The sequence below is a fragment of the Macrobrachium rosenbergii genome, chromosome 39 (genome assembly GCF_040412425.1).
Source record: "Macrobrachium rosenbergii isolate ZJJX-2024 chromosome 39, ASM4041242v1, whole genome shotgun sequence".
NCBI lineage: Eukaryota > Metazoa > Arthropoda > Malacostraca > Decapoda > Palaemonidae > Macrobrachium > Macrobrachium rosenbergii.
Genome location: NC_089779.1, coordinates 14,967,333 through 14,979,832, shown reverse-complemented (window position 1 = coordinate 14,979,832; position 12,500 = coordinate 14,967,333). Strand labels below are relative to the sequence as shown.

General features: G+C 35.6%; 1 protein-coding gene across 1 annotated transcript in view; it reads left to right on the top strand.

Annotated features, from left to right (window-relative positions):
• Positions 1 to 12,500, top strand: part of LOC136825767 (uncharacterized) — a 506,720-nt gene that overhangs the window by 139,939 nt on the left and 354,281 nt on the right. The gene's annotated exons all lie outside the window — the stretch shown is intronic.

The window sequence follows — 12,500 nt, the reverse complement described above, 5'->3', positions numbered from 1 at the left end:
AGTAGAGCTTACTTTACGCGGAGTTTTCCCCTAATGATCTGAATCACCTCTGGACAAAAGTCATGTTGTAAACTTCTTATACTCCTATCATTCAAATGGTAAGGGCATAATAGTAAAGATTTTAATTTTATTTAGACGAAATTACAGATATAAAATCTTCACAGTCGAGAGAAAATACAGGCATAATTTAACGTTTCACCAGAGTTCTATAAGGCTTGATTACAGCAAGAGTTACTTCTCTCCCTTGACCAATGTCCGTATTTGTATTTTGTTCAATTATTATATTTCATCATTTATCTATTTACTACTCTTTAAAAAATGGCTTCAGATAGAAATAGAATTGTATAAACCGCCCTGTGAAACTCCCTGTCTTGTTGAATTAAAGATAATGCCTGAATATAAACATTAATTCATATACCTCCGTAGGAGCCATATTACATGTAGCTTAGATGTTGTGCATATTACTTCTACCCGTCAACCCAGCAGTCTATTTCTGTTCTTATCCTTTCTACCTGTTATTTCGGAATAATTCAATCATTTGGCCAGTTTGTGGTCTCCTGTATATGCCAATATTACCAACAAATTTGGACATCCAGTGAAATATTCTTTCGTCTATACAAACCTTTTTGCAGTATCTTTGTATATTAAGAGCCATTTCTCAACATATCGACGTCTAGTGCATTGCGTAATCAATTACAAGTGAGAAGGAACTAAAAATATCTGTCACAGCAGCGGATTAGTTGAATGTTTTGAACACTTCCGTCATCAGGTGATGCTGATGCCACACTGAAAATAGCGGCGGACAGTAATCAAAGAATACACGAAATTCTTATCTTATCTTTGTCACTATCAGGAAGCGCTGTCCGTCAGCAGGCAGTCAGTCGTGATAAGACAAGAAAGAAACGTATTTGCGGTGCGTCGTTTGTTGCAAACTTACATGAAATAAATAACTTTCGATGTTAATGAAATTATACTATTTTTTTTTTTGCAGCAGATGAGACTTAGGAAAACCGATGCATTGCTAAGGAAGTGTTCATTGGAAAACGTAGTGCTCGCTGATGGAAGAGTTTTTGAAGAAGGAAGTTAAAAAAAAAAATCATGTGACGAGAGAGTTCGGAATCTTAAGAAAAGAAATAGTAAATGAGGAAATAAGAAAAGTATTGCGGAATTTGAGCAAAAATTTGATTATTTAAATATCTTATCCTTATTAGAGGAGAGCTAAAATGAAGGCTGGCTTTATTAGTGTTATCAAATTGTATATTGAACCAAATACGTTGCTTAGAACAGGAAAAACTGAAATTCACTGAAATAATGTATGAATTTAGCCCATGCTTACAGCCGAATCCCATCGTATGACTCCCAGTTATCAAAACTTATCGATAACCATAATTATTCTTTTGATGGAGACTTGTCTTCTTCAGTGGTTGATAACACCTCAACAGACTTTTATCGAATTAATATCATGTGGAGACATCACAGCCACATTGGCCATCGCCCCTAAAATATGTGAAAATTATTTGCAGTAAGAACGAATGGAAAATATTTCTTAAGGAAAACTTGATCCTTCTCAACGGCATGAAAGCATTAACCTTCGCGCTTTTCTCACGGGTGGAGAAGCATTACTATTTTTCCCTTTTTCCCCCCAGCGATAAGCCTTTGCCGTGGAAGTATGAAGTCTTCTTACCTATGGCCCGAAGTATCTTGCATTTTAGACCCTGACATTCCAATATGGCTTCAAGTTTAAAAAAAAAAAAAAAAAAAGACGCAGGAGACGAGTTTTAAGAAAGCGAGTTGGAGGAGGGGGATGAAGAGGGGGTTGGAAGGATAGGGGGAAAGGGGGTAGGAGTTGGGGAGAGGGGTTCAGGAGACGGAGACAGATAAGCAGAGTCCTGGCAGACGCCAGCGGTATCCTGGACTGGATCCGAAAGGATTAGTTTGGTGGATTTGGCTGGTAGGAAAGCTAGTAGGTCCTCCCCCCGGAAGGATCTGGAGGTATAAACAGTCAGGGGAGGAGAAGAATCCTTCTCCTTCTCACTCCTGGAATTGACTTTCTTGAAAAGTAATTTTCTCTCTCTCTCTCTCTCTCTCTCTCTCTCTCTCTCTCTCTCTCTCTCTCTCTCTCTCTCTCTCTCTCAAAACGCGACTTATAACGCAAATGGGTAAAGATACGCTCCTGGAATTGACCTTCTTGAAAAGTAATTCTCTCTCTCTCTCTCTCTCTCTCTCTCTCTCTCTCTCTCTCTCTCTCTCTCTCTCTCTCTCCAAAACGCGACGTATAACATAAATGCGTAAGATAAGCTCTTGGAATTGACCTTCTTGAAAAGTAATTCTCTCTCTCTCTCTCTCTCTCTCTCTCTCTCTCTCTCTCTCTCTCTCTCTCAAAACGCGAAATTTAACATAAATGCGTAAAGATAGGCTCCAGAATTGACCCTCTTGAAATGTAATTTTCTCTCTCTCTCTCTCTCTCTCTCTCTCTCTCTCTCTCTCTCTCTCTCTCTCTCTCTCTCTCTCTTTCAAACGCGACTTATAACACAAAATGCGTAAGATACGCCCCTGGAATTTACCTTCTTGAAATGTAATTCTCTCTCTCTCTATCTCTCTCTCTCTCTCTCTCTCTCTCTCTCTCTCTCTCTCTCTTCAGAACGCGACGTATAACATAAATGCGTAAGATAGGCTCTTGGAATTGACCTTCTTGAAAAGTAATTCTCTCTCTCTCTCTCTCTCTCTCTCTCTCTCTCTCAAAACGCGACATTTAACATAGATGCGTAAAGATAGCTATCACAAAGTTTTAAGAATCCCCGTCTTTGAAGCTAATGAGACGCTAAGAAGACCTTGAAAATTTGAGAATATAATTAAATATAGAATTTAGGCCAAGCACTGGGACCAATGAGGTCATTGACCGCTGAAACGGAAGTTGACAGTAAAAGGTTTGAAAGGTGTAACAGGAGGAAAACCTCAAAGCAGTTGCGCTATGAATCAGTTGTTAGGAGAGGGTTAAGGAAAGTAAGATGGAAGACAGAGAATATGAAAGGAGGTACAGTACAAGGAACGAAAAGGGTTGCAGCTAGGGGCCGAAGGCACGTTGCAAAGAACCTTAAGTAATGCCTACAGTGCATGGCATGAGGTGCACTGATGCTCTAACCCCCCCCCCCCAACTCCCCACCCGACGGGGTTGAAGATTTTAGGGCAGGTCAAGTAAAAAGTTGAGGTATTATGAAACTCTAGTGATATGAATCTCATTTCCAGCACATAACAGTAGATAAATATCGTGAACTGAATTTTCATAACCGGATTATTATTATTATATTTGTCGAGAGTATAAAACTAAACAGACTTTAGTTATCATAGGATAGTATATTAGTAGTCTTCATCAACTTTAATCCAATTAAGTGAATCGGCTTTGGAATACAAAACTACATTACATTTCTATCAGTCCAGTTGTGGTTGATCCACTTTATTGAATGATCTGTATTGATGTTATTATTTTGTTTATGACACCTAATACTTATATATGAAGGTCTCAAAGGTAGATGATTCACCTTTAATTAACAATTTAAAGCTTATACGTATATGTATATATATATATATATTATATATATATATATATATATATATATATATATATATATATATATATATATATATATATATATATATATATATATATATATATATTTTTTTTTTTTTTTTTTTTTTCCTAAAACCTGTAATTCAAGTTAGGTAAATCTTGCTCAACTTAAGGTGTCCGAGACTTTCAGACGCTGATTATCTGCGAATTTTAAATTTAATCACGTATAGTTCCTGAAGGAACTAATCCCTTCAATACTTTTACCACTTTTTTGATCTTTTAATCGCCCCCCTCCCCCCTTAAAAATGAAAAGATTAAAAATCCCGACTTTCTCCGGCATTTCTCGCCCCCTCGTCTTCTTATAATGCCTGCGACTTCTGCAGCAGTGGTAGTAGTAGCCTGCCAGGGTCGCTCCCTGGCAGCGAGCTGGGGAACCTTTCTATAAGTTGTTGTTGAAAATAGCTTAAAACTTTGGCCTTCCTAATATGAGGCGTGAGTGAAAAGTTTTAAGTTGATCGTGTAAGTTAGTCTGGTTTTTTTTTTTTTTTTTTTTTTGAGAATGGAAGGGGGCGGGTTTTAAGCTTCCCCGCTCGGCCTGATTAGATAAATCCTCACGCCGGTGATTATGAGGCTCCAGATTTGCGGGCGACTTCCGAATCTTTCTGATTTTCTGAGGAGGGGTTAAGCTGGTGCCAATGGACGCGTTTATTAATTGTCGGTTTCGTGAGTGGAGTTGTGATTTTGTTCATTCTTTCATTTTTTTTGTGCATGTGTATGTACGAATATATATATATATATATATATATATATATATATATATATATATATATATATATATATATATATATATATATATATGTATGTATATTATATATATATATATATATATATATATATATATATATATATATATATATATATATATATATATATATATATATATATATATATATATATATATATATATATATATATATATATATATATATATATATATATATATATATATATATATATATATATATATATATATATATATATATATATATATATATATATATATATAGAGATAGAGAGAGATAGAGAGAGAGAGATCTATGTCATTATTTACAAGAAAAGTATGTAATCGTGATAACCACAATGCCCCCTTAAATTCTCATATTCATCACACTTTTTGGATACGCTAGTCACTACAAAACCTCAGACCCAAATGCAAAAATGTAAAGTCGTTCTCGTGGTCAGGTCGGCAACGCTACCTGGTTCTGATACACTGGATGCGGGTTCGAATCCTGCTTCTGTAACGGGCATCAGAATTACTTCATATTCTTGCATTTGGGTTTAAGGCTTTGTAGTGACAAGCGTATCCAAAAAGTGTGATAAATTCGAGAACATTTAAATGTATAACGTCAGTGCACCTCATGCGGTGCACTGTAGGCATTACTTAAGCTTCTTTGCAGCATCCCTTCGGCCCCTAGCTGCAACTGCTTTATTTCATTTTACTTTACCTCCGTTCATATTCGTTTTCTTCCATCTTACTTTCCACCTTCTCCTAACAATTGGTTCAGAGTGCAACTGTGAAGTTACACCTTTCCAACCTTTTTATACTGTCCATTTCCCTATCAGCGCTGAATGACCTCATAGGTCTCAGCGCATGGCCTTTGGCCTAAAAATTCTATATTCTATATTCTATAACGTCCCTCAACTTTTGTTTACTTTGAAAGAAATTCTGGAAAAACTAATATAAAGTCATTTCTTTGTTAAACACACTGCACACAAACTTCTCAATTTTTTTTTCTTAAGAAGGCACTTTGCTATACACTTCATGTCTGCAGGAAGTTTTGTAATTGGCCAGTGGAACTCTCGGTCCGCATGAACAATCTGTCCTTGTCAAACAGAGAAGCTTTGGCGGGGGTTTCGTTGTTTGTCGTTGTTTTTTTTTATGCTTGCTCTCTATTTAGGGAACTAAGAAGGTGTGCTTGCTTGAAATGCGAGGTAGCGTTAAAAGAAAAACGACTTCTGTGAAGGATTTTCTGTGAGGAGATCGGACACTTCTGGGAAATATATATTTTTTAAACTTCTATTGCATTTTTGGGGATTTTAATGGAAAATTATTACCATGCAAACATTTAATAGCTTTAAAAGAAAAACAACTTCTGTGAAGGATTTTTTTGTGAGATCAGACATTTCACTGGAATGTATTTTTTTCCAAACTTCTAATGATTTTGTTTGGGTGGTTTTAACAAAAGTTATTGCTATGCAAACATTAAATAGCTTTAAAAGCCAGACAACTTCTGGAAAATATTCTCTGTGGCGAGATCAGAAATATTTAGAAAGTAGGTTTCTTCCCAAACTTCTAGTGAGTTTTTTGGTGGGGTTTTAACAAAAGTATATGAATATGAAAACATTAAACTGATCATGTTCTTCCTATTTCACATTTTTTTTAATCCCATGATTCACATTTTCATGTTGACGCTCAAGTTTTGTAGGACTTGAGAATTGTTCTTTATATATATATATATATATATATATATATATATATATATATATATATATATATATATATATATATATATATATATATATATATATATATATTTTACTAAAGGACCTCATTCAAACTGGATGGTGTCTAATGGAGTATTTATTCAGAAAAAGTTACAAGCTTTCTTGGACAAACAGTCCACATTATCAGGTATCCGTACTGTTTGTCCAAGAAAGCTTGTAACTTTTTCTGCATAAATCTCCATTAGATACCATCAGTTTGAATAGGTCACTTTAGTAATTCTACTAATGCACAGAACAATTGTGTCTGTGATAAAGTTAATATATATAATATACATACATGTATATATATATATATATATATATATATATATATATATATATATATATATATATATATATATATATATATATATATATATATATAAACGCCTGTGCTTTCGTGAATGACCAGATTGTTTTATCAAGGCTAACGCTTCTTGCAAGTCAGTTTAATCGCTAACTCAGTGTTTTTACTCCACACTTAACGCAACGAAAGCACCAACTTGTACCCTGAAACGCCTGCTGCCTTCTCTTGGCTCGCGTACAAACATATTAGCATCTTGAGTTAAGCTCTGGGCCGTAACTCAGGCGGAAATTAGATTTGCAAACGGCCCTCCCTCCCTGCCATTGCAGGAGGAAGGACCAATCGACGACGCCGAAATGGCCAATATTTCACCGTTTACCGAAGACGCCCTGCGGACGGCGAATGGCCCCTGTTCATTTTCGGCGTCCTTGTTAAGCCGGATATCGGTTGTTAAGGAGCTTCGCGGCATACACGGGGCGTTATCTCGTTTCTCGAAGCGTTTAGTTGACTTGGAGAAGGTCTCTTATCTCTCTCTCTCTCTCTCTCTCTCTCTCTCTCTCTCTCTCTCTCTCTCTCTCTCTCTATATATATATATATATATATATATATATATATATATATATATATATATATATATATATATATATATATATATATATATATATATATAGATAGAGAGAAGAAAGAAGAAAGAGAAGAAGAAGAAAGAAGAGAAGAAGAAAGAAGAAGAAGAGAGAGACGATGTGTGCAAAAAGCAGTATACTTGTTTGCATGCGTTGGTGAATTTCCCATTTTCATTGCATTAATCTCTCTCTCTCTCTCTCTCTCTCTCTCTCTCTCTACATATATATATATATATATATATATATATATATATATATATATATATAGAGAGAGAGAGAAAGAGAAGAGAGGAAGGGAGACATGTGAAAAACAGCCGTTGTTTGCATGCATTGGTGAATTTCCCTCTTTTCGTTGCATTCATCTCCTACCATGAAATGGGATGGAAGATGTGCCCCAGTGTGATACGAAGAATTGCACAGGTATGAGGTGATGTTATTCTCTCTCTCTCTCTCTCTCTCTCTCTCTCTCTCTCTCTCTCTCTCTCTCTCTCCTGCTGCAGTTGAGAAAACCTTCCCCATGTTTACGGGTTGTTTTCCCTGCATGAGATTCACTCCCATTTTCCCTATCTCTCTCCCCACTTATCCGCATACTTGCACAATCTCTTATGGTCCAATAATCCTTTTCTCCTCTTTACGTTCGTCTGCTTCTTGGCACCCACCCCCTCCCCCCTTTCTCCTCCAGCTCCCCCTTCCCTCCTTATCCCTCTTTCCCTCCTCCTCCTCCCCCTCCTCATAACTTTAAGGAGCTCTTCATCACTAGGAGGGAGCTTCTTGAACGTAGAATTTGGAGTTTGTCTTTGGCCTGGGCTTCGGAGTTCCTCTCCAGGCCCGTTTATCTTTCGTGTAATTTGCAGTGTGCTTAATGTCGGGGCTCCCGAGGAAAGCGTAGATGCCACTGACACCGGTTACCTGAAAACGTAGATGCCACTGATAACGGTTATTTGAAAACGTAGAAGCTACTGACACCGGTCACTCGAAAATGTTGATGCCATGACAACGTTTGCGTACTGGTTATTTACATAAACTGGGTGAATGAACTGTAGATATTTTTAAAACTGGTTGAGGAAATGGTTGAGGTAAACACAAATATCTTTTCGACTGAATGAAACATGTATTTTACATGGAATATTTGTGGATGAAACATAGTTTCATCTTTGTAACCGGTTGACCGAGAAGCCAGTGATCTGTCTCCAGAAGATGGTGGAGTGAAACTTGGCTCTCATCATTTAACATTTCTTGAGTTACCGTTACATACAGTAGAAGTTATTTATGAAACTATTTGAATATAGTAAAAGTATTTCTGCAATTCATCACTGAAACCTGATTTCCGAAATTTTATCTCATCTCTTAAATGGGTTAAGTTGAACCTAATTTCATATTTTAATCGCTGAAGTGAAACGAATTTTTATATCATCAGATGATTAAAAACTAAATCTCGTTTTTTTTAAGCAGGTTGAAGAAAATTTGAAACTAATTTATTTCTGAAACCACTTTAAGCAACGACGATGTCTGATGAAACCGGTTAAAGGAGGCATAGGTGTTTTACTCCGAAAACGTAGATTTCTCATCTGAAAACATCTGAGTAACAATCTTTTTTGTCCCAGAAATAACTTAAAATTTTTCTGAAACCGATGAACAGCCTTTTTTTCCTCTCTCTCCCTTGGGATGTACCTTGATACTGGCCCCCCCTCCCCCGCCACCACCTCTCCTTCCTTGAACATTTTAACTCGTTTTCCGTAAATGATTTGAAGAGAACTTATTGGCTGCTTAAAAATCAAAATAATAAAATTTCTACTTTCAGAAACTGTTTCCCGAGGTGGTCAAAAGTTTTTTTTTTAATTTGTTGGTGACTGCCATTACTTCTACCACTAAGTTTGGTTTTATTATTGGACACTTTCCATGTTTTTGTACAGATTAAATGAGCATTTATTTACTGCTACTACTACTACTAATACTACTACTACCACTACTGATGCTGCTGCTGTACTACAACCTCTATTAATTTTAGAGTTCTGAGATTATAACTTTGAAACCCTACTTCGTCCTCACATCCACCAAATCTTCAGAGAAGAAGACCATTTTACCGCAGCATCCAGCATCCTAAACAGATGGCAGATGACTCCTCTGGCCTACATTGGTAAACTGCACCCTAAGTTCTCAATATCACCAAATGACCTCGTGGGTGTAATAACCTACTTTAGGCCTAAGGTTCCTTTGTAACTTGGTCCAGCAGCCTAGGTACTAAAGGGGAAGTCCTGACCTTTATATAATTACGGCGTTTTTATGTCAGGTTTTGTGGCGTTTAGAGCAGGCCAGGAAACCTGTTATTGCCTAATTTTAAGCAAAATGGCCTATATTGACCTTCCTGAATTTTTATATACCTTTTTGGTGTCTGTAAAATTACGTACATTATCTGTTTATTTACTGATTTGTTGATTTACTTTCTCTTTTTTTTAATAGCTGATCTCATCTTTCTGTATTTCCCATTACCTTCTGTTATTTCTTTCTAATGAACACCATAATATTCTTTGGAAGCTTGAATTTCCAGTCCATGGCCCCTTTGGGCTTGTTCCAAATTAATAGGGTTCATCTTCTGAATAATAATAATAATAATAATAATAATAATAATAATAATAATAATAATAATAATAATAATAATAATAATAATAATAATAATAATTGTTTTTACTATACTTGTCGACATTTATTTTTGTAGCTGCTTCAACTTTATAATTATCATTTGCACTGAATACCTTTTGACATAAGAACTTTTCACGTTATCGTCGTCTTTATTGACTTTTTATTAATAGAAACTTTTTTTACTTACAATTGATTTTATACTCTCTGTTCCTATGGTTTTGCTTTTTAATTTTTTAAATTCTTGTCTGGATTGTGTGTGTGTATATATGTATATATATATATATATATATATATATATATATATATATATATATATATATATATATATATATATACATATATATAATATAGTATATATATATATATATATATATATATATATATATATATATATATATATATATATATATATATATATATATATATATATATATATATATATATATATATATATATATATATATATATATATATATATATATATATATATATATATATATATATATATATATATATATATATCTATCTATCTATATATATATATATATATATATATATATATATATATATATATATATATATATATATATATTTATATTTATATATGCGTGTTATACATGCATACAGCTATCCCAAGAATTATATTGCTTGCTTCATATTAATGATCTCATCTACCCTACCTACACATTCTTTGGACCTTGGAAAATTAAAAAGCGATTGGGGCATACTTTTATTAGACGTAGCATGCTGTCAGTGCACCTAACATGGTGTATTGTAGTCATTACTGAAGGTAGTTTGAAGTTTCTTTCCGGCCCCTAGCTGCACCTTTCTTTTTTCGATCTTTTACTCTACCTCCATTTCCCCCTTCCTTTCTTCCATTTTGCTGTCCAGCCACTCTAACTCGCTATTTTCGTTAAGAGCTGAATGGCTGGAAGTATCCCAGTGCTTGGCTTTATAGTCAATTTTTCAAGTGAAATAATGAAACCTAATACTTGGTCCTGATGGCGCTCTCTCTCTCTCTCTCTCTCTCTCTCTCTCTCTCTCTCTCTCTCTCTCTCTCTCTCTCTGATCCGAAACCGTCTCGCCAGGTGAGGGAGGTGTTTGCAAATGCCTCCCACAGCCGATGATGACTCACGCCAGCATTTATTGATCGAGTCGCCTAGAAGATATATATAATATTGATAGCATTCATGGCTCCGCAAAAGCCTCAGAGAGAAAGAATCTGCGTCACAGTTTTGGTCTCTTTGGGGAGGAAGGGAGGGAGGGGTTGGGTTGGTGGGCGGCTGGGGTGGAGTGGAATGGGTTAGGAAGAGAGAGGGAGAGAGATTCTCTTATCCCCCGAGTAAAGCATTAAGAGCATAACTGCCTTGTTGCATCGCTTCCTGGTCCTCTTGTAATGTTGTGCTTGAAGTCCAATTTCCGTCGCGAGTGGCTGCTCTGCTTTTGCGTGTCGAGCACCCGTGAGGTTTTCAGCTGGGCGTTTGCTGTCCTTACCTTTTCAATTGGGTGTTTTGTATCCGGGGCGAGAAACTTTGGATTTGTATGTATATCTTTTTTTTTTTTATTGTGGTTTCTAAAATGGGCGTCCGCTTATGTGTGTGTTTTTTGGTGCATGTATTGTTTCGTCATGTGTTGTTTATTTTTGGGAGCGATATGCTTTTATGTTGTGAATGTTCGTGTATAGGGGGGCGTGTAATTGTTGCAGAAACAGACCGTTTTCTCAAAAGGGGTTTAGATTTCAGAGACTGGAGATAGGTCACCACTAAGTAAACTTGCCAACATACATATGTACGACCGTATGTGCAGACGAACAAACACACACACACATATATATATTATATATATATATATATATATATATATATATATATATATGTATATATATATATATATATATATATATATATATATATATATATATATATATATATATATATATATATATATATACACACACACACACATTCCCCCTTATATTAAGCTACAAATGTCTTTTAATATGCAATTCAATCAACCTCAGGAATAACATACACCCAAGGGGAATGTTACAGTGTATATGCCAAAAATTCATGTATATATTTATATATGTACTTATGCATAAGTTAGTACAATTATATACGTATGTATGTGTGAGTACAAATCCGCACTCATACATAAATATTAGTGCCCATGTTCATACTTATTTTTTTTACAGGAAGTTGAATAGCCATGCTATTGCTTAGCAGTGTTGCTATGGACTTTAGACTCTTATTCCGAAGGACAAAGTTTAGATTCCGGTCTTCATTTATGAATCAGTACCTATTGTGTCTCCCTAAGGGGTGGGGCGGTTGGCCTAATTTTATCTCGCTCGTTTCTGCTATTTTGGACCTCGGAGCGTCTTTGAAGTTTATTGACCGGATTTGGATGCTTTTAAATGTGGGGTCCGTGTTCTTTTAATTTTGGGAGGGTTATGTTAATGTGGTGTGATCTTTATTTTTTAATCAATATTATTCACTGTTTTGTTTAAGTCGTATTTATAAGTATTTATTTTAAACAGCCTTGATATTTTTGGAATATTGTCTCATTTATTTTGTAGCAAATTGATCTGTTGTCTTCTAGTTCCCCATGACGTCACACTCCTTCTCCCCCCCTCTTCCTTCCCGCCTTCCCACCCTCCCTTCTTCGTTCCCCCACTCCTTCCCTCCCTCCCCCTCTTCTTCCAATTATTCCCTTTCCATTTTTGTCATTATCTCGCTTCTCTGCATCTCTTCCTACTCCCTCCTATATTCAACCAGTTCATCCTGTCCTCTTCCTCCTCTTCGTCAAACCCTCCTCCTCCTCC